Below are 24806 nucleotides of genomic sequence, written 5' to 3'. Positions count from 1 at the left end.
AAAAATTGCAGATAGAATGCTTACTTTATATTACATGTTATTAAGGTCTTAATGTTAATTATGATAATGCTATTGTAGGAGCGAGAGAGAAGGAGTGAGGAAGAGAGATTTTGTTTTGTTTGTTTGTGTTTTTTTGCTGTACGCAGGCCTCTCACTGTTGTGGCCTCTCCCGTTGAGGAGCACAGGCTCCGGACGCGAAGGCTCAGTGGCCATGGCTCACGGGCCTAGCCGCTCCGCGGCACGTTGGATCTTCCCGGACCGGGGCATGAACCTGTGTCCCCTGCATAGACAGGCGGACTCTCAACCACTGCACCACCAGGGAAGCCTGAGGAAGAGAGATTTGATCCACTATAGAGATGTGCACTTACATGCTAATTTATTTATGGATAAAAAAAGCTATGACATTTGGGTTTTTCTTTGGAACACTCTAGTGAAGGGATTAAGATTTGTGGGTGTAGAGTTAAAATAAGATTGTCAAATTTTGATAATTATTGCACTAAGTCCTGAGTACACAGAGGTTTTGTTTGTAGGCAAGTGTCATGATGACCTCTCCTTTATGGGCCAGGAAAGTTTCTAAAAGCTTTTCACATGTTCACCTCTATAAACCTCATGACAACCCTAAAAAGTGGCTATCTTATTATCCTGTTTTACAGATTCATAACTGAGTCCCAGAGAAATTAAATATTTGCTTAGCTATATCTCTGCAAATCTTAACAAATGTATCACCTCATATCGTCAGATAGGAAATTTGTTCTTCTAAAGTTAGTGTCACATTTCTGGAAGAAGATGCTCAGTGATCCTACTATTAAGTGAGATGATCTAGGGAGACATGGGTGCTACTAATTTCTTCTTCCCTTTCATTCTACTTTTGTTATTATTTTAATGTCTTTTTATTACCATAAAACTAGGTTTGAAAGATTTTATTTTATCAGGAGCGGCATGAAATGTTAAAAATAAAGCAAGGATATTTTTGAGGGATATCAGAAATATTAGAAAGATGACAGTGAAGGCAGGGATAAAGACCCATAATTTGATAAACTTTTGTTAAATGACAGGAAGAAGGGAACTGTTTACATACTTCTGTGATGTACAAAATAAACCTGGTATAACCCACAGCCAATATTACCCAAGAGTTAGGATCTCTCTCTTTCATTTCTCTCTCTGTCTAGCTGTTTATCCACCTATGCTGTTATTATTTTGGTGACTCCATCCTCCACTACAAGATATATTTTGCATAGAGAAAAGTGCATAAAATAGTAAAGTTTGAGGGATTCTTAAAAGCAAATGTCCATTTAACTATTACCTTCATAAGGAAATTAGATATTTCCAGAACTCAGAAGCTCCCTATTGGTCATTTCACAACAAAGTCCTCCCTGCACTTTAGTATGTGACCTCAATCCTGACATACATGATGTTTATTATTTGTAATTGTTATATAAAAATATGCATTCTTAAAATATAAGATTGTTTTCTAGATTTTAAACTTGAGAGTAGAAGTATATCACATTTACTGTTTTGTGACTGTATTTTTCATAGAAACTTATGTTTGTGAAGTGTATCTGTGTTGTTGCTTATAGCTGCAATTAACTCATTTTCCTTGCTTTAAGAATTCCAATGTGTGATTATATACCATGATTTATTTATAAATATTTCTGCTAGTGGATTTGTAGGCTGTTACCAATTTATTATGATTTAATTGTAATTGAACATTTTAGCATATGCATCCTGGTACACATATAAAGTTTCTGAAGGGTGTTCACCTAGGAATACAGTTAGAAAATCATAAGGTATGCCTATGTCCTGTTTAAATAGATAATGCCAAGCTGTTTACAAAGTAACTGTAACAATTTACACTCCCTGCTACTTTTAGTCATAAGACATAATATTCCTATTAAAATTTACATTCCATTTTAAATATGAGGTTCAACACTTTAACACAATCATTGTATAGGTGATTACATTAATTGTCAACTGTTTACTGACATATTTTGCATAATCCTGATAATATTTTTTTTAGCAAGTTTCATATTTTAATCTAGGTATATACATGAGATGAACCAGATCTACTGCAATGCATAAATACATATTTTGGCTATGCTGTTACTGCTTTTGTTCAACTTTTCATGAACATGTGGTATATTTTTGGCTTCATGCCAGGGCTTCTCTTCAAGGAGGATTTCTCTAGGAGATGGTTTTTCAAGGAGAATTTAATGGAGCCATGTGAAACATTCACTTGAAAGGGAACACAATAAATATGATTTTGCTATCTTTTTATCTTCACTTTTTAGACATACATATTCATACTTGAAATTATTTGTTGCTATATCATTTCATACTTCCCTCTATAAAGCCTACCCTCATAAATTTTATCTATTAAATTATATATATTTATTGTTCATTGGCCTGATACAATTATTTTAGAGGTTATATTTTTCCATTAAGACAACTAGAAAAAATATTTATAAAATGATGAATTTTAATTTTAGCAGAAGAATATCTGCCTGTATATTTCATGTATACACTTTTTAAGCTGGAACAACACTATAAACATAAAAAAATTAAAGCAAGTACATGACAATCTATAATTTCAAGATGAAGACTGTACATTAAAATGATTAAAAATATATATTCCACTTAATTTTCAACTATAAACAATATTCTTATCTATAAGGAAGGAACTTAACCAAATTTTAATTTGTTAGTTAGAAGACATGGTATCATCATCCACTATCCTGATTCAGAAAAAGTCCACCTACCAATGCAGAGAGAGAGTATGAGTCCGAGATAGGGCTTTACCTTTGGGGAGACTAGCTGCCATATGGTGGCTGATTAACTATATCAGATCTCTTCCACCTTGGAGGTAATAAGATACACAATTATGTTATTCATTTTACCTCTGACAGCACAGTCATTAAAAGGCTCGCAGATTGCTTGATTCATCAATGTGGTATCATACACACATACATACATACATACATACAGTGGTATCATACAATGTGGCATAATTAATACACAACATTTTCTTGGATCAAAGGATTCTGTTTGTGAAAATTTACTGAAGATTTAGCTAAGGTGCTGGCTTATGGGCAACTTTGCAGAGTTGGACAGCACTCCTCAGCCATAGAGTGTGAACACGAGACAAATAGTCAATATTTAAGTCTAATCCCAATAGCTAGAATGCATGGGTTTTTGAGCCAAAGAGTGAAATTAGGACTCTCTCATTAACACTCTTATTAATGCACTTGAGGAATTTATGCTGCTTCTATCTGTAACCCTAAGCTCTGATTGGTTTGAGATGCTTTAATTTCTCACTCTTGTAACTGTAGGTTTTATCTCAGTAAAGTCTTTTTACGAAGTTTTGTTCAGTCTACTTTCATGGGAAACTGGGTTAAGAGAATAAATATTCAACATGTGTATTTTAAAATTTTACTTAATGATCAGATGAACATAGGGGTTGAATTACTCAATTGGAATTTACATCCTTAATAATTTGAGACTTCTATTTTGTAATAGGAGAGGGATTTTTTGTTAGTAATTTGTTTTCATTTATAAATGAATGAAAGGTATTTTTCACTGAATATTTTTTGATGACTCTTTATAGTAGACATAAGACATGGTATCTCAGCCTCCTTATTATGTAATTGCAGCTATGTTAAATTCTGTAATAAAAAATTCAAATGATCATAACATTCTTGTCTGTTTCTCAGAGTTTTAGTGATAATAAAATTGATAATGAAACATTCTGAAAGTTCTTAATTTTTCAGTATCAATAAGTAACTATTTGTCACTTATCACTAATTGTATCAATAGTTCATTGTACTGTGTTGGCCAAAAAGTTCATTCGGATTTGCCATGTTACAGAAAACCCGAACGAACTTTTTGGCCAGCCCAATATATTAGGTTATCATTGTTGTCAGTATAGCACATTCCCAAACTCCTCCTTGTAATTTTCTTGCAAGACTCTCTGTGGAACTCCCTTTTCACTTTGGATGGAAGCTACTTATCATATTGCCCTGCATCCTATCTACCCCCTGGCAACATATACATGACATAATCAGAGTATCTTAGGTATGACAAGAAATATTTCCTTGATATTTATATATGGATATTGGCAAATATTTTTCCATGTGTAAAAACTAGTGAGAGAATGAAGTCAGAGAAGAATGCAGAGTCAAAATATGGTCAGTGTTCTATCACTGCAATTTAAGACAAAGAGTATAATTTGTACCTAAAGCCAACTCCTCTCCACTCCTCTTTCTGAGAGGCAGATATATTCTCCAGTTGGAATTGGGTTTCTCACTTTTGAAGAAAACAAGCATTCTAATATATTCCTCTATCTATAATCATGCCAACACTAAGCCCATTTATAATTGACCAGATAATTTATCTATGTTGCCGATTGCTAGAAGGAAAAGTTAAAAATAAGCATTATCAAAATAAGTCTGTGTTACTTAAATTTTTCAGCTATCACACTGCTTGTACAGCTTTTCATTAATTTGATATTAACATTCTTTGAAAATATGGGTATTATATGGTAGGTAGCTAGTTTATTTATAAATATAGGGTGCACTGTGACTAACATAAAGATAATGAAGAATATTGCTTGTAAGAGATGAAAAAAATGTTCATATATATAGTGTCCTCTTCTGGAAATGAGTACATAAACTAAATAAGACTTGATAGAAAGTATGAAAAATAAAAGACATACAATCAACCTGCTGACTTCTTGATGTATAAAGCTCTTGATGTATAATGCTTCCTATTTTTCTCTCTAAGGCCAAATCTATACAAACAATGTAAAGAAAAGTACACTGAGACAAGAGTCTGAATGATCAAGTTTAACACACGCACACACACACACACACACACACACACACACACACATCTTACATGGTTGAAGAAAATTTGATATGAGGTTCTGAAATCAGTACCTATCTCTTCAAATGTTCTTGTACTATGTAAAACAAATTGCTTATACCTTAAGAAAATTATACTTAATTTTGAACAACACTATTCAAGAGTTTATACAAATTACAGGATATATTATTTCTTCTACTGAAACTTACAGGTATTCAACATGTCCTTGGTAAATTCATGAATTGACCAACAGCTATTTGTCTGTCTGGATATACATAGTCAAAAGCCCTTATCCTCACTCTCAAGATGTTTATATCAAACAGAATAAATTAGTGACTATCTGGGTATATATAAAGACTCACTGAATGGTTGAATGGGTAGTTGAATAATATATAAGTCTGATTGGAAAGATAACATGATTATAGATGAAATAATAGTAATGTAAAGTTATTAATGCCATATTAAATGTTATGTGAAGTAATAATGATTCTAAAGTGTGATATTTCTGGACATAGTCAAAGAAGTATACAAAAGTTGATATCAAAAGGGAAGGGATATTTATTAAGCATAGAAAAAATTAGAACACATTTGGGGTTCAAATATGAGTAAATGCATCTAACCTATGGGGGAGTAAGTAAGTAAACTACATAGAAAGTAAACCATATAGAAAAGTTCACTTGTATAAGTGCTAGAGGGAGATATATAATGAAGTATTAGTTGAATTCTAAAGAACGTTTAGATTATGGGATTTGTGCTTTAACCTCTAAGTGATTCAATGCCATAATATGTGGATAATCTTTTTTTTTTTAAACCAGCCCTTCAAAAAATATTAAAGAGGCTTCTTTGTAGCATTTACTGATTTCCTGATATAAATACTACTGATACCAACCATGGATAATATCAAGCTACAAAAAGTGATGTTACTGAATGGAATTAGGATGGAATGTACACAATTTCCTTCCAGGAGCAGGTACTAACTGAATTCAGCACACCATTGGTTGATGACAATGATCTACTATGGAGATCTTCAAGTCTGGTACATGCTATGCCCAGTGAACCAGACTGAAAGAAGCTCTGCTAGGAAACAATTCTAATCATGTGGGTAAGGGCTTATGATAAAATGTGACATTGAGAATGAGAAAGAAGAAACAAGTCTTTGAGGGTTAACAAGAAGGGAGAAATGTTCAATGATAGATTTGAAAGACTAGACAAGGAGGAAGGAGGAGCTGAGTGTAAAGTGCTCCAGTAAAAAATATAATGATACTTTTTAATAAAATAGGGTTGGGAATTTTATTTGCTAGTGTGAAATATGTACCTATGTTTCTGTAACATTTACATCCTTCAAAAACTGTTACTATTTAATTGGGTTTAATTCTTGTATTTCCATGGTCCTTTAAGCTAATATTGTAATGTGTGTTTCCCTTATCCTTGAAAAATAAACAAACAAAATAACCCATGAAAATTCTTTAAAACCTGTTATCCTTATCTATTCTTTTTTTGCTTATTTTCTTCATTCCTTTATTTTCTTATAAATTCTTTGTCTCATATAGGTTTTAAATACTTCCTCTAGTCTGTTACTAGTTTTTTTTTAAATTTTGTTTAATATTATGTAATCAAATGCATTAGTCTGTTCCTTTATGATTCCTTCATCTTGTAGCTTTTTTTATTTTTATTTTTACTTTTTAAAGAGCTTTATTGAGTATAATTGCTTTACATCATTGTTGTGTTAGTTTCTGCTGTATAACAAAGTGAATCAGCTATACATATACATATATCCCCATATCTCTTCCCTCTTGCATCTCCCTCCCACCTTCCCTATCCCACCCCTCTAGGTGGTCACAAAGCAGCAAGCTGGTCTCCCTGTGCTATGTGGCTGCTTCCCACTAGCTATCTGTTTTACATTTGGTAGTGTATATATGTCAATGCCACTCTCTCACTTTGTCTCGGCTTACCCTTCACCTCTCCCCATGTCTTCAAGTCCATTCTCTACGTCTGTGACTTTATTCCTGTCCTGCCCCTAGGTTCTTCAGAACCATTTTTTTTAATTCCATATATATATGTTAGCATACAGTATTTGTTTTTCTCTTTCTGACATACTTCACTCTGTGTGACAGACTCTAGGTTCATCCACCTCACTACAAGTAACTCAATTTCATTTCATTTTCTGGCTGAGTAATATTCCATTGTATATATGCACCACATCTTCTTTATACATTCATCTGTCGATGGACGCTCAGGTTGCTTCCGTGTCCTGGCTATTGTAAATAGTGCTGCAATGAACATTGTGGTACATGACTCTTTTCAACTTATGGTTTTCTCAGGGTATATGCCCAGTAGTGGGAGTGTTGGGTCATATGGTAGTTCTATTTTTAGTTTTTTAAGGAACCTCCATACTATCCTCCATACTGGCTGTATCAAATTACATTCCCACCAACAGTACAAGAGGGTTCCCTTTTCCCTTTTTTCCACACCCTCTCCAGCATTTATTGTTTGTAAAATTTTTTTTCTTTTTTTTTGGCGGTACGCAGCCCTCTCACTGTTGTGGCCTCTCCCGTTGCGGAGCACAGGCTCTGGATGCACAGGCTCAGCGGCCATGGCTCATGGGCCCAGCCACTCTGCAGCATGTGGGATCTTCCCAGACCGGTGCACAAACCCATGTCCCCTGCATCGGCAGGTGGACTCTCAACCACTGCGTCACCAGGGAAGCACTGTTTGCAGATTTTCTGATGATGGCCATTCTGACCAGTGTAATATGATACCTCATTGGAGTTTTGATTTGCATTTCTTTAATGATTAATGATGTTGAGCATCTTTGCATGTGTTTGTTGGCAATCTGTATATCTTCTTTGGAGAAATGTCTATTTAGGTTTTCTGCCCATTTTTGGATTCGGTTCTTTGTTTTTTTGATATTTAGCTGCATGGGCTGCTTATATATTTTGGAGGTTAATCCTTTGTCAGTTGCTTCGTTTGCAAATATTTTTCCCATTCTGAGGGTTGTCTTTTCATCTTATTTATGGTTTCCTTTTCTGTGCAAAAGCTTTGAAGTTTCATTAGGTTCCATTTGTTTATTTTTGTTTTTGTTTCCATTTCTGTAGGAGGTGGGTCAAAAAGGATCTTGCTGTGATTTATGTCATAGAGTGCTCTGCCTAGGTTTTCCTCTAAGAGTTTGATAGTGTCTGGCTTTACATTTAGGTCTTTAATCCATTTTGAGTTTATTTTTTTTATATGGTGTTAGGGAGTGTTCTAAATTCATTCTTTTACATGTAGCTGTCCAGTTTTCCCAGCACCACTTATTGAAGAAGCTGTCTTTTTTCCATTGCATATTCTTGCCTCCGTTATCAAAGATAAGGTGACCATATGTGTGTGGATTTATCTCTGGGCTTTCTATCCTGTTCCATTGATCTATATTTCTTTTCTCTGTGCCAGTACCATACTGTCTTGATTATTGTAGCTTTGTAGTATAGTCTAAAGTCAGGGAGCCTGATTCCTTCAGCTTCATTATTCTTTCTCAAGATTGCTTTGGCTATTGGGGTCTTTTGTGTTTCCATACAAATTGTAAAATTTTTTGTTCTAATTCTGTGAAAAATGGCATTGGTAGTTTTATAGGGATTGCATTGAATCTGTAGATTGCTTTGGGTAGTATAGTCATTTTCACAATGTTGATTCTTCCAATCCAAGAACATGGTATATATCTCCATCTGTTTTTATTATCTTTAATTTCTTTCACAGTGTCTTATAATTTTTCTGCATACAGGTCTTTTGTCTCCTTAGGTAGGTTTATTCCTAGGTTTGTTATTCTTTTTGTTGCAGTGGTAAATGGGAGTGTTTCCTTAATTTCTCTTTCAGATTTTTCATCATTATTGTATAGGAATGCAAGAGATTTCTGTTCATTAATCTTGTATGCTGCTATTCTTATACTCTACGTTTGCTATACCTGGAGAGAAAAGTAGTTTCTCACTTGATCATTCAGATCCCCCCCTCCCCATTTAAAAATTTTTATATTACACCAAATTTGTGTTTCTCTTCATCAGTTTTCCTTAGTTCTTTATTTGTTTACAATACTGCTTTTCCAAAGAAGTTCGACAGAAACTAGACTGACTGTATAAATTTGACACTCTTGTGAGGGGATAATTTTTCACTGGACATGAATATATCAGATTGATGGTTGTTTTAATGAGTATGTTTAAAGCTCTGATCTCATACATATTCTGAGAAATTTTACACCAAAAAATATTCTACAAGTTTACAATTACTCACAGTAGTAATATTTGGTAGTACCTAATGTTCTGTACCTTTTTCATAGGCCATTACTCCTTGCAGAACAAATTCTGTCCTTTCTGCATTGGTAAACAAGTATATCTTTGATTACTAGGGTTTTATTTTGTTTCAGTAATGAGTGTAATGTAATATATAGAGGTAGTAGGTGAGAAACTTAGAGGCATTTTTAATGACTGGTGTAATATTAAAAAATAAACAAATTTTACTCATTACCATCATATAAGCCTTGTCTCCTACAAGAAAATATTTCAAGCTCTTTAACACAAATTCTTATTCAAACTAGTAACATTTACAGAAAAATATTTTATTCATGTATATCATATGCAGAAAAGTTCACCAATCAAAAGTAAACAATTTGATGAATTTTTCACAAAATGAATGAACTGGTATAACTGGTACCTGGATCAAGACACAGAACTTTACTAGACATTCTGGAACCCCTTCTCTGGGGCTCCAGACACTACTTTTCCCTAAGATTACTATTATTCTAGTTTGTAGCCTCATAAATTAATGTGTCATATTAGTTTTTGAATATTATGTAAGTGATGTACAATATATGTGCATTTTTTGGACTGGCTTCTTTCATTCAATGTTATGTTGATCCATATGGTCGTGTGTGATTATGATTCATTCTCATTGCCTATAGTATTATTTTATTGTACAAATATCATATAATATACTTATCGTTCGACTATTGATGGCATTTGTATTGTTTTCCTTTTAGGCAAGTATAATTAATGTCACTTTAAACATCCCAGTACATATCTTTTTGTGAATAAATGTACATATTTACTCAGGACTATACCTATGAATAAAATTTCTGAGTCATAGTGTATTTATAGATCAGTTTTATTAGATTCTATCTACCAGTTTTGCATTCCTATTAGGCAAGTATAAGAGTTTAAGCTGCTGTCAATATTTGATATTTTCCTCATTTTCATTTTAGGAATTTTGATGGGTGTGTAGTAGTAAGATATTGCAGTGTTAATTTGCATTTTCTTGATGACCAATAAAATGATTACTTTTAATATGTTCACTGGCTGTTTGGATATTCTATTTCTTAAAGACCTTATTCATTTTTCTACATATATATTGGATTACCCATTGATTACAAAATTATATATAATTAATTACCAGCCACCTATAAAATTAATATGAATTCTGTTAGGTTTATGATGATTAAACACAGCACAAAGGAGTCTCTAGCCTTGAAATAGAAGATTTCAACTGAAATGATGATGTCAGTGGATTGCTAGTGGTTGTTTGAAGTTCCAAACACATTTTCATGCAATTGTTAATGGGTTTTTCCACAGCAAAGCTATGTTACTGCTACCAGAACAAGGGTTAGAGGAGTGGTAGGCAATGCTTTCTTGTCAAGAAAATAATGGCAGATATCCACTACATTCCTTTTAGTGGTGGATGGAAGAACAGAAATGGACCTCCCCTTGGAGGTTACAATTTGATGCTAACTCCCTCATACTAATCATTTTAAGCAGGGAGATAAATTAAAATACTTTAGTAAGGATGAATGACTAGAGTTGAGCAAAAAAGGTATTATACTTATTAGAATATAACACTTACTGTGATATCATAATGAGAAAAATCTTGAGGAATGCTTAAATGGATAAATATTTTTGATAAAATTAATCCTGGTGCAAGTTCAAATGTAGGATTCAGGTTTAAATATGGAATCAATATTGAAATATTTTCACTTAAATGCTTTTTAAATATATTGCAACTCTCTAGTACAACCTATACATAGTGAATAATAAGAGATTAGAAATCATTTGAAGCATGTGTATTTTCCAAGTTATTACTAATCATTTGTGATTGAAAAATAAAAATAGCCTTTGATAGTTGCTGCCTTTTTACTGAGTCATGATGTTTGTTGGAAGTACTAAAGAAGAAGTGTTTTTTTTTTTTTTTCCAGAGAGTGATTCTTCCAATGTTTCTATCAGGAAACATGGCCACCTCTCATTAAATGGCAAAGCTTCATGTGATAAAAAAATTAGTTTACCAAAAAGGACTAAAGTAAAAGCGTGATTACAAATAGAAATAAATAAGGAGAGAGAGGGTTATGATTCTATGCAGTGGGGTGGAATGAGAAGAATAAAAGAAAGTCAAAGTAAGAAAGGGAGGGAAAGAAGGAGAGGATAGGAAAATTAAAGAAATAGGGAGAAAAGACTCAATTTAGAAGGCAGGACACAAGCTGAAGAAAAAAGAGAAAATGATCAGTGTTAGTACATAATAAGGAAACCTTAGAGCCAGCCAAACAGTGATGCTAAGTCTGATGCTGAGATATTTGCAAACGGAGTTAGTAAGCCACTGCAAAGCATAAAAGAGCAAGATAAGGGAGCCACCAGTTCAGCAAAAGAGATCAATGGTGATGTTCTGGGATATATTGGAAAAGGACAATAAAGAGAGTTAAAATGAGGCACCAGCTAACTCTGGTGATTGAACTGTTGCCCAAAACTGTGGGAGGCTGGATTAGTCATCTCAAAAAAAAAAAAAAAATCAGTTTTTATATAGCTGACTTAGAGACATCAGGGTATAGTCTCTTTTAAAAAATTGTCCTTGCTTTGTTTAATTTAAATGCATACTCAAGTTCAGTTATCCTAATTCTCAATGATTGGCAGCCCCCCCAAATTTATAAAGAACACATGTACAAATTTCATATCAGCTCACTATTCACTGGCAACTAAAATACAGCTTTTGTATTTTAATCTGAATTCCATATAACAACTTTATATCTAAGTTTAGGTCCAAAAGATGTATTTCAGGGTTACTTTAAGAAGATTTATTTGAATATTTGATTGCATTTGCCATTGCTATTTCATAAAGCTTGTGGAAAACAACAAAAAAGTACTATTACAAGTGATAGGAAGGATAGGTCCTATAAAATTAATAGAACTGAAGAAAAATGTAATAAGAACTCATTAAGTATACTGTATCAGTTTTCACTAGACTTGGTAGGATGTATTCCTTGATGCTGTGTCCATTGAAGATAAATTGTTGAAAAACTTGTTTATAATTCAAGGAGTACTTTTTCTTTGTCCTTTGGAAAGAGAGCTACTATGCATAATATTAATTTTTTGTTCAAATTACTGATATTTGATTTTGGTACAAGATTTAAAACAATGTTTTTATGAAATTAATAATATGAACATAAGAACATAATTTATTCTCAAATCATAATTTATTCTCAAATATTTCCATTTCCATTCCCATACTAAAATTCTAGTTAATAATCCTAAATAGATATGAGTTACTTTAATTTCTGGGAGATCTTGTCAATTGTCTGAATGTCAAACTGATGGCCAGATTAGTTTCTAGATCAAGAAGACTAGGCATTTTGCCTTAGATCTGGTTAAAGCACAATTATATGCAGGCATACAGCTTTAGATTTAGATTCAGAACTAAAAATAATACACATGATCTGTATAATTTTTAAATTTATAGTCCCCTGCACTATTTGTCTACGGCCCATGAACTAAGAATGTTTTATTTATTTTCATTCTTAAAGATTATTTTAGGGCTTCCCTGGTGGCTCAGTGGTTGAGAGTCTGCCTGCTGATGCAGGGGACGTGGGTTCGTACCCCGGTCTGGGAGGATCCCACATGCTGCAGAGCGGCTGGGCCCGTGAGCCATGGCCGCTGAGCCTGCGCGTCCGGGGCCTGTGCTCCGCAAAGAGAGAGGCCGCGACAATGAGAGGCCGGTGTACCGCAAAAAAAAAAAAAAAAAAAAAATTATTTTAAATATTAAAGAATATGTGACAGAGACCATATGTGACTTACAAAGTCTAAAATGTTTTTCATCTGACCTTTTACAGAAAAATTGTATTGACTTCTGATCTATGTGCATGATTACCCACCCCCCATCCCCAATTTGTTGTCCAGTACACAGCCTGTGCAGCTGTACATGGCTGTTTTGAGAAAATTAATTACTTTTGAGTCACTGAAACTTACAGAACACTAGTTCATGAGTCATGCTCCTTGAATGATTCTTCTCCCATTTTATTTGCCCTTATGTCTAAACCAAAACAATAGCAAACAAACAAAAATGTAGAAGAAACAACAACAAAAACATCCTCTGCAAAACCAAAACCAAAAATATTGGTTTAGTCTAGGCCAGTTCTCAATCCTTGACCTCCTTAGTCTGGTCAGTTTTGAGGGATAGTGTGTATGTCTGGTGTTCCTCAAAGCTAGATAAAAGAAATCTTTCTTTTGCTATTCAATAAAAGCACAACATGAAGCTGTTATCTTACTGTTGTCTGGCTACTGGCCATGATTATTCCAGAGAAAACAAGCCAAAAGTAACGTAACCAAAATAAGATCCATATTTTTTTTCAAACTGCTATTTGTGTAGTTGTGGGTTTTTTTCAGGTCAGCAAAGGTTAGAAATAACAGGTGTGTAGGATTCTTAAATGCAAATACCAACTTTAAAAAGCCTCATAGTGAGCTATTCCCATGATATGTAAGCCAACTATAACCTGAATATACCAAAATCATATTCTGTTTCTACACAGAAAGACGATGTGAACTCCCTAGAAGACACAGCACAAATTTAATTATTAAGAAGAAACTAGGATAATAAGAAAATCGCTAGGAAAGAAACAGAAAAATTCAGCTACTTTCTTATTTCCTCAATATAAAAGGAGATACACCACGAGCTTTGTGCTTTTCCTTTTAAGTGAGAATCCAAAAAAGAACAAAATAGAAAGAATAAAAACAACGTCAATCCCAATTATTGTCATATGTTTGGGTAGATACAGAAGTTCTATGCATACTTTGAGGTTGCCGTGACTCGGATTTATAAAAATGATTTACAGATAAGTTTGTTTCCATGAGGAAGCTACAGGTATACTATTTAAATAAGAAATAGAAATAGACCATCGTAAGCAGACCTATTATAGTTTTCAAAAATCTTTGAAAAGAACATGTACATGAACGTTTAATATCTGGATTAGAAATTATATAATCATAAAACTTGGTCTTACTGCATATTGAAGGCAAAAGGATAAGATTACACAGTAGGCAAGTATTTTTGAGGGATATACAATGATAAGACATTTATGGTATAAAACACACAATGTCTAATGAAACACAGATTTTAGTTATAATATCACTACATATAAGTGTGTATAGATCAAAAACAACTGTTAGAACCAAGTATAGTAGTATAATTTTTCCTGTAATCAATTAATTTTATTTTGAAAGACATATAAAAAGGAATAATAAGTTTATGATGTAAAAGTTTTCTTAAATGCTTGTGGGAATTAAACATATTAGATGTCTAAATAAAAGGAAACAACAACTAGACAACTGGACATGAGGAGGCCCAATTTCCTTGTTGACTACCAACCAGCTATATGACTTAAGAGAGTCACCTAAAGAAATTACCGTTCATGGAGCATAGATGCTGTACAGAATGCTTTACAACTGCCTTGAATTTTTACAGTAGCTTTATGAAGTAAGAATTATCCCAATGTTACAGATAAGACACTGAGATTCATTAACTATTCAAGGTCACACCATAAGAAAATGGTAGAGCCATGTTTTGAACTGGAGTCTAACTTGTAAGCTGATACACTCTTTTCATGACTTGATGCCTACGTTTCTCAGGATCTTATTTTCTGCTAAGTGAGGGTCCTGAGTTATCTTATCTCCTTTATTCATTCTAACTCTATCAATTTCTATATTCTTTCTTTACTATTGGGTACATCTCTTCCTTAAATTTACTTTCTTCTCTCAGTTCACTTCTTTGTGTTTTTTCTGATCACTACTCTTCTTCCACTTATTCTTATATATATGGAATTAAAATTTCTCAACATTCTTTTCTTGGCTTTCTTTTACTCTAATTCTATATATCCTAGTTCTGGATTTTATTTACTTTCATTTTTAAAGTAATCCATGACCATGGCAATAATCATATTATATAAAATGATATTGCTATTTAATTCACAGTACTACCCGAAGAGAAGAGAGATAAAAAAAATTTTCATTACTGGAAAATATAAGTATTATTTTATAGTTTTATCAATGTTTCTTCATATCTTAAAACCAAAAGTCAGAGTTTCAAAATATACCATTGTTGCCAAGGAATACTATGACCTGAAATTACATGTAGGTGTATGTACATATATGTTTGTTCTTAAGAGCAATGATATTTATTTATTCTATTCCTAAAACAGTGATTTTTGTTTGTTTGTTTTCTGGAGAGTTTTCTTTATACTGGTGTAACAAGCTCCTAAATAATTGTCACATTATCAGATTCTGTTCTGGACCATAAATACAAATGTGTCAGAAAGTTAAAATGTTATATCCATTTTATAGGACAAAGTTTTATGACATTTCTACTTAAAAGTTGTGCAAGAAAATAAACACCATACAAATGTTGCTGAAGCTTCTATCTGGATAAAAGAACGCCTAAGAAGACTAAGTCTTAAAAATCAAACAATTCAGTAAATTAACATCTGCCAATATACCTTCTAGAAAATATTAGTATAATAGATCATGACAACATTTTAGTTTTCAATTTCTTGCACATGCCCCAATTTTCTATAAAACATCAATTTGTTGGAATTATGGCACTTTATTAGAAAAAAAACCCAAAAAGCTGGAAACCCCTGACTATGGATATCAATTGGCCCACTTTAACCATCAAGGTGAAGTTTACATCTCTTTAATGGAAGGAGTAGTCAATAGATTGACAGAGGAATATCTCAGGTTGGGGAGCACAGGGTGTCAGTGCAAAATTTTAAATTTTAATTAGATCTAATTTATCATTTTTTATCTTTTATGGACAATTAATATGATAAATATCTAATGCATGAGTATATAGCTAGATCTACATTTGCCAATTCACATAATTTTCTGTTTCTATGCAAGAATCAAGGATGTCTTATTGTGTCCAAAGTTTATCATAGGCACTATGTGGAGTAAATAAGGATGTTTGGAACTTTTCTGCCTTATCTAAATAATGAATGTAAATAAAAGTCAAGGTAACTCTCCCCTCAGAAGCTAACATTCATGTAATCTGTTTATGACGGCCTCAATTCACAGAGAGTAGTAGAGTAAAAGTATGTCATATGTCCCAAAATAACCATCCTCTCCATAGATTAGTTGATGATCTTGAAACTCCCTCTGAAACTTAGGTATGCTCCATTCAGTAAATATATGCTCCTAAAACCGGTAAAATCACTCTATTTAATATTCCCCTAAACAATACATTCATGTTGACCATGATATGGCTGTTTCCAAATTTACCCCCATTTGAAAAAAAAATGAGAGAATGGTGACAGAGACAGGGATGGAGAAGTTGCAGAGATAGAGAATGAGAGAGAGAGAGAGACCTTCCCAACCAGGTAGTTTCTATATTTTAGAACAATTAATTGGATTACATGTCCTGAATGTTGTCCTGAATATAAATATGGATTTTATAAAGATGCATAACATTCATTGTGAAGGTGTTTTTAAAATGTGTAGTCCAAATGGATTGTTCTAAGTATCTCACTTTGAATAATAGCTCAATAGGTGAGTCAAATCTTTTTTAAATGGTTTGAACATTTAATGGTGTGATTATTAGTCCACTGTAATAATCAGACATCTTTATCATTCATTGTTGTATGTTCTATCTATTCAACCATCTCATTCATCTTAACTTTAACAAGTATTGCTACAAGTAAGAGGTTAAATATTAGATGTGAACTGAATTTGTAGTCTAATATACTAGAATTTTCCTAACCCAGCTGGAGGATTTTCAATTCCTGTTTGATATGTATTACTTATCATATCAACTAAGCACCCAAAGAGGAAAATATCTTTAGATGAGATCACTGATGATAAATATCATAAGTTCACTCTTAATTCCTCTCTCTATATCATTCACTACTGCTGTGTAATGTTATAATATTGGGCATTAGCAAAACAGGGAGAGAATAGGAAATACTGTTGCCACGCATAGTGAAAACTATAGGTAGAACATTTTGTGGAAAACTAGTCCTCACAATTAGGTTTGAGGTACAGTAATTTTTACTCCCATAAAATTGGTATGCGTGCCCAAACCAATAAAACCTACACTACTTTCTAAGTAGAATGATCTCTCTCTAGTACCATATTAGCGAGGTGATATTATGGATGTCACAGCTACTTGTCAGGGCTCCTGTACCAGTAAGAATAAATGGAAAATCCTTAATAATACTTTTATTTCATATAGTTAAATAGAAAATTGCAATCCCACTAATTGTTTTCAGACCACAATAAAGTGTCTATCATATCTTATTCCTTTGTTTTGCTTGATTATTTTCTTCTCCATCCCAGTTCATTTCTTTTACTTTCACATTTAAAGAAAAAAGAGTATTGTGTTATTGTGAATTAACACATAGCACAGCAAGATACTTTTAATATGGTTAAACAATATTAATTAGCCCAGTTACTCTTTTTTTTGAAGTCAAAGTAAAATATACACTGACCAGTGGAAGTTAAATGGGCTATGAATTCTAAGGATCATTTGACTCAAATATCTTTCCATAACATGCCCTGGGAAAGGTGTGAGATGTAAGTAGTGTAATGTCTTGTGAGTGTCCAGAGATGTAACTCATGCGGCCATTATGTGAAATTGTGCTGCAGAGTCTGATATAGACATAGTGCAAAATAGACTCACATCTTCTATTTGTTGCCGTTTGCCTCTTTGATCTAAAGAAAGACCTTATGACTGTATCAAAGTATATATTCCTGAAGGGGTGACTTTTATCAACTATTTTTTCAAGGTTATATTTTATTATGCCATACTGGCTTTTCCATTTTTCTTTAGTGTCATAAAATTTCTGTGTTAATATAAATAATCTGAGTTAACCATATTTAGGTCAAAGATATGTCTAATTAATATAAGCCAAAGAACTAATCATATACTTTATATAAACAGAGCTTTGATATATCACCTTAAGATGTTATACATGGCATTTTTTTCTATATACAACCAATGTGGCTATATCTATGTAGATCATTCTCTAAGAGCTGAAAACAACAAGCAAAAAAAGCATTATGCTTTTCATAGTACAAGAAGGAAGGGAAATACTATTTCAAACTTATTTTGGAATCTTCTTCTGAACAAGCTTAAGCATTTAAGTAAATCAGTTTCCAAGGAGGCTCTGAAATGGGCCTCAACTGATATTCAGTATGAAAATATGACCCTGTCAGTGTAGCACCCATATCTATCACATTTTTCTTGGTGCTCACCCACATCACTATGCCTGAGATTTTCTCCCTTTACTAGAGAAAGCAATGCTGTCCCCCTAAGAGTACATGTAACAAGTGAAACATACCAAAGAATGAACATTCCTGTGAGAATATTTCTCAACCAGTGAACCTCTGCTGTTGGTGTATAATTACCCCAGCTCTCTCATACCTCAGATAGGATATTTCTGAAGTGTGTGTTATGCACCTCTTCCCAAAGTTTTCTAGCAGAATCATTCTCTAGTCATCCACTGTGGTAGCTGTTTAAGTGCAAACTTTATTATCTTCCTTTTCTTCTGTGTATCACCTCTACCACTTTCCCACTAATGTTAACCCAACTTCTTGGTATCCATCTTGCATCAGTACTGTTCTCAAGATCTCATTAAGGAAGGACACAACTTAGACTGTTGGTATGAGATGAAATAACTAAGCTGTACATGGACTGTGAGAAACTATAGTGCATACCTTGTGTTAGAGGGCTTATCACTACTTAGGCCCACATTACTGTCACCATGAGAGAAGACAGGACCAGTATTCCTACAGGGCAATAAATATCAGTATGCCAGATTTGGGAAGATAGCTAGTATTCTTGATTTTTATGTAAAATCTCTTGTTTCTTTTAAACATTGACAAGTAATTAAATTTTACCTAAATGTGTGTGACTATTAAATAAATACATCAAACTAAAATGGCCAACATGGAACAAAAATAATCTGTTTTGAATGGTGTTCTAGCTCCATTGGATCTATTACACATAGCCTCAGAGACCTTATTTGCCAGGGCCACCCTTAAAATGTGTACCTTTAACTAAGCTGTTAAATGGGTATATTCGTACTTTTAATTGCTGTATATTCTCCTTCCAAAATACAAAAAGACCTGCAAAAAATCTGCATTTTTCTTAATGGAAGAGGTTCCAAAGTGCAATAATTTGTTCTTTACTTTAGAATGAATAACTTGGCATTTTCCAGATCATTGGACTCTTAACAATTTAACCAATGTCATTGGTTTCTGAATATCTATACACTTATCTCTCATCCTCTGATAAGCATATATCTCTGTTAATTAGGTTTGATTAATATGATGTCATCAATATAGTGCACCAATGTAGTATGCTGGAGAATGCTGTAATCTGGGGCCTTTATACTATATCAGTCAGTTTTATTGACATAGTGTTGCATGACAAAACTCAAAGACATGGACCAATAACATTTTTTTTTTTTTCTCATTCCTCAGGTAATATTTGGATATTCTAGGTTGTACTCAGTTTAGCTTTATTCCTAGTTGTAAGAAAAGTTTCAGGCTGCTCCATATATTTCTCATTCTTCTAAAGCCAATGGGCTGCTAGGATATATTCTTTTTTGGCAATAGCTGAAGTCCATACACAACTTTGCAAACACATTTCAAGCTCAGTTCACAATGACATCCTATTGGTCAGAGCAAACACTGACATCCTGTTGGCCAGAGCAAGTCACATGCCAAGTCAAATATCACTGGAAAAAAGTATTTTCCTTACATAATTGTAGGGTGTAAGAAGAGAGAAATTATTAAACAATAATAAAATCTATTGCACCCCATCCTCTTATAAATATATATTCATGTCCTTCATGCATAGAAAATATACTTAGTAACACAACAAGACTCCCCAAATTCTCATTCCGTCATGATGGTAAGCTCAAGGTTCAGTTTCTTATGACTTAAAATCAGGGCCAAATGAGACTCCTTTTGTTCCAGACATATATGAAGTGAAGGACAAGTTACCTGTCCTCCACATATCCGACACACGAGGATGAACAGGAAACTATTAAACACAGCTAATGTTCTCATTTTGAAAACAGAAGGGGATGCCAAGAACAGTTACTCATCAATAGCAGAGAGCATTTGCTTACATTAGTAAATAAAGATCTCTCACTATCTCAGAGGAGAAGAGGGGCAGATGTACCAGTCATGCTATAGAAACTCTGAGTATAACCATTGTGGAGTTCCTCTCCTGTGGTGCAGATCCTGTGGCACATGCAGGTACATTTAGCCTTCACCATGTCACCCCTTGGGGAATTGAGGTGTGAGGAATCAGCATTGCTAAGATACTACATGAGCAAATAAAGACTTGTTCTCTGATCCAGAGATCTTATCTTTCTTGTCAATATATATGTATGTATATGTATGTGTGTGAAATTACATACATTATTCATTTGAAGCTTTTCATCTCCAAGGAATACCTTTGTTTCCCCTTTCCCCTGGGGTAGCCATACATTAAAATGTATTCTATAAATATTTTTATAGCACTCTTAAATGGGCTATACTGGAGAGGTTTCTCTGAATATTTTATTCCTATATTTTACCAGAAAGTATAGCCTCATTTTCCAAATATGTATCAGAGACTTCTTTGCTCTTAAGCTGAACTGTTCCACATCTATTGTTTTCAGCTCTTTTTACTCTCAGACAGGATCTATATTAAAAAATATTTATGATTTTTTTTTTCCTGGGAACTAAAACTGATGGGAAAATATCTTCTGTTTTCAATGTTATCACACTTAAACCATATAAAAGTCAGATTTCTTAAAGATTCTGACATTTAGATGGAACTTTTATTTTCAGTGTGGCATGTATTCATGATTTTTTTTCTTATTTACAAATCCCTTGTCTTGATTGGAGGAGCTCAGTTTCTCAGTTCTAACCATGTACTGTCTAAATGTCCCTTCTAATCTTCATTTTTTTCACTTATAGTTATACTTATCATATTTCTAACTTCATTAGCAAGTTGTAAGAACTCTAGTTCCTGCATGGAACACCAGCCTGATTCTATAACTGCAGCCAAAAATGACCTCTAAATTTCCATAATTCTGAATATGCAATTTTTTGATATTCATTCTGTGATCATACACTGTCTTGTAAACATTTTTGTTAAGATTTTATTAAATGTTGTACTGTTGCTTAGTTTCCCCCCTTTCATAGGTTGTCACCTCCACTAAATGTTAAATCCTTAGAATAAGATCCAAGTATCCCATGGAGAATTAAAGTAGGCACTCAAATACATATTAAATAAAATAATTGATGAGGAAATAAAATAATCCCTTTTCTTCCACTATAGTTAGATACAGGATCATAAGTGATAGTAATATTTTCTTTGCATCACCATATTTAAAAACACAGTAGGTGAAAAGTCTAATAAGCTACAAAAACATATGGTCGAATTATTATAAACAACTTGTACCTTCTTCCTGTTTTGCTTTTTATATCCATATTGCATAGGTTTTTACCAACAATCATAGTACCTATTTACTAAGTCAGCTTGCCAAGTAATGAGAAGATTTTGTGCAGCCTATTTCAACAAAAGTCACAATTAACTTTAGATGATTTATTTCCTGTCATTGAATATAACACTACCTAAAGAAGAAATTTTGTAAATAGTGAAGAGCTTTGATGCCTGACTGTTTATGAGAATGCTGGTCAAAGCGTTCTCTATTTTGAGTTATTGTTCCTAAAACTTGTTTATGACATCTTTTAAATGCCTAGTGTCCAATGTTTCTTACTATATTCCCAAATCAAATACAAAAAAGGACTGTAGTGCCAACATGTGACAGATTATGTCACTGTGTGCAAGAATGCCTAAGTGTAAATATGTCTGTGTGTGTAAAAAATTGTTTTAATGGAGACCAATGTACATATACATCTAGAAATATAAATAGCAAATTAGGGCCCCATGTAAAGTTCTATTTGGAGTAATAGTAATTTCTCATCTTAAAGAAGAGTATATGTCTTAATTATTATCCTCTATTTAGTTATTGCTATTGTGATTACTATGTGGAAGTGCTGAATGTTCTGAGGTGCTAATAGAGATCACTAAGCTTTTAAAAGCCACATGTTCTTGAGAAATGCATGGTCATTAGTGTCTTCAGTAACTCTAGAGGTCCTTAAGTCAAATAAATTACAACCACCTATTTAATATAGTGATTTTCCAATTTCCCTTATTAACACTCACTTAGAAATAATACTTGAGGTGAAGGCCTAGACTCAGGCCAGCCATCTACCCCTGCCTTGGATTCACAGACATGATAAGTTTAGCCTTCCCAGAGCTCTGAAAAATGAAGCTGATGTCACTGAATGCCCTGTCTCCACGTTAACAGTGTTGGTATCCAGAAAAACCAAGATTTGTGTATGCTAGAAATTGTATCTTCCCAGTCATAATAAATGCCCACAGAAGAAGGTATATTCATACAAGTAAATAAATTTCCTTTTAGGCCAGGGAATATTTTTGTTTTTGCAAAGTCTTATGTTAGGTTATGGGAGTTGTCATCTTCCCTAGAGACAGACTCCATTACAAATACATCATTCCCTATAGTCATTTGTATCAACCCAGTTGAATAAAAACACGAAATTTGAGAGTCTTGGATATATACTCACAGTAACCCTTATCGTTACTTATGCAGTACATTCTGCATAAGAATATAGTGGGAGCAGTTTAGCTGACACTGCATTTCATTTTACAGACTCTATAGACTTCTCACTATTCATCCTTAAGTGAGCAAAAGTTTAATTTATGAAAGTTTCGTATCAGTTTTAAACTATAATACACATGTACATCAAATCTATTAGACATTTCTAGCAGGCATGTTTTAAGTGTACACAATTTTTTTAAAAGGCTTGCCCTTTTGGTTGGCCTTGTTAACATTTACTCATCTCAAATCTCTTTCATTATAAGGCCCCAGATTAAAGTCACTTTATCTTAAGGGAAACAGATTTGATGTTAGGACATCTAGGATTAAAATCCAACTCTGACCTTTATTGTCTGTGTGCCAGGTCATCCAACTAAGCCATAATATTCTCATCTGTAATTTGGAGATAATAGAATTTACAGGGTTTGTTTTGAAGATTAAATTATATAATTCATATCATTTGACAGATATACTGGCAGCTTTCCTTTTTCCATTGTGCACACAATGTACAAATTCTGACTTTATTTTTTAGATTGACATAAGTCATCAGTGATTTGGCCAACAGTATCCTTTAGGGTTTGGTTTATCCTAGAGTCACATGTTTCTCTCATGTAAAAGAAGTTTGGAGACAAATTGTTGGGAACTGGTATAGTAGCTTTATGCTAATCTTGAATTTAGGTCTCCCTTTCTTCTTGGATCACAATCCTTAGTGTTTTATTTCCATACTCAAGGCTTCCTAGTGGTCCTATATGACTGCTGTTACTTCAGCCAGCATGTCCACCTTCTAGACAGGAAGGGGAGGAAGGATACAAACAGAGCAATCATGACAGTATTTTCTTCTCAATTGAATCAGCACTCTTCAAAGAGATTTGCTCAACCTCCACCTAACAATTTCCACTTATGGCTCATGGACCAATAGTAGCTGCTAAGGAAGCTGAAAAAATTTTATTTTTAAATTTGGGTACATTGCCACTATGAGTAAAATCAAGGTTCTATTATCAAGGATAAAGGATTATAGATAATGAAATCTCTGTGTAGAAAAATTATTTTTGTACACTTAAAATTTTAACATATTTGAAAATAGTTAATTTTCTTTAATTGTAACTGAGGTTGTTGGAGTTAATTTTTGGTCAAAATGAACTAGATTTATTTTATGTATAGCATCGGTTCTAAGTCTGCAGTTTGGTGGTGACAAAAATTCTCTTATTGTGGTTCTTGGTTGCCTCAAAATGTTTCCACTGGGTGGTAGAAGAGCCCTTGATTTGGAATCAAGAGAACACATACTGTTAGGTGTTTGATTCTGAACACTTATTAAAACCTTCAATCAGCTTCAGTGACTACAAAATAAGAAAATAATGCTTTCTTTAGGGGTAAACAAAAATGTATAAAAGGTGATTCTTTTTTTTTTTTTGCGGTATGTGGGCCTCTCACTCTTGTGGCCTCTCCTGTTGCGGAGCACAGGCTCCGGATGTGCAGGCTCAGCGGCCATGGCTCACGGGCCCAGCCGCTCCGCGGCATGTGGGATCTTCCCGGACTGGGGCACGAACCCATGTCCCCTGCATCGGCACGTGGACTCCCAACCACTGCGCCACCAGGGAAGCCCTAAAAGCTGATTCTTAACTGAGAAATCTTAATAAGCAAAATGTAATTCACACAGCTGTATTAGACAATCCTCAACTTAGGTTTGGTATCCCTTAAGTTAATTGAAGCCTGTGTGCCTTAAATAGTTGATTGACAGTTTAATTACAATACAGTAGTTTGAATTTACGAGTTGATGCCATGGTCCAAGTTTAAGAATGTCATTTATTTTAGCTCTGCATTGTGAAAGAATGACCTGGGTACCAGCCTCTTCCTGAAATTTCTAGTCTTGATGATGATGATAATAATGTTGATTAAAACAATAATAGGCAAACTTTACCCACTGCTTACTATGTGCTAGGCACTGTTCTATGCACTTTCTATGTTTCCATACATACTTTCATAAAGCCTAAGAAAATGGTAATAT

The sequence above is a fragment of the Lipotes vexillifer genome, unplaced genomic scaffold (assembly GCF_000442215.2).
Source record: "Lipotes vexillifer unplaced genomic scaffold, Lipotes_vexillifer_v1.1 scaffold654, whole genome shotgun sequence".
NCBI lineage: Eukaryota > Metazoa > Chordata > Mammalia > Artiodactyla > Lipotidae > Lipotes > Lipotes vexillifer.
Note: the sequence above shows the minus strand (reverse complement) of the source record.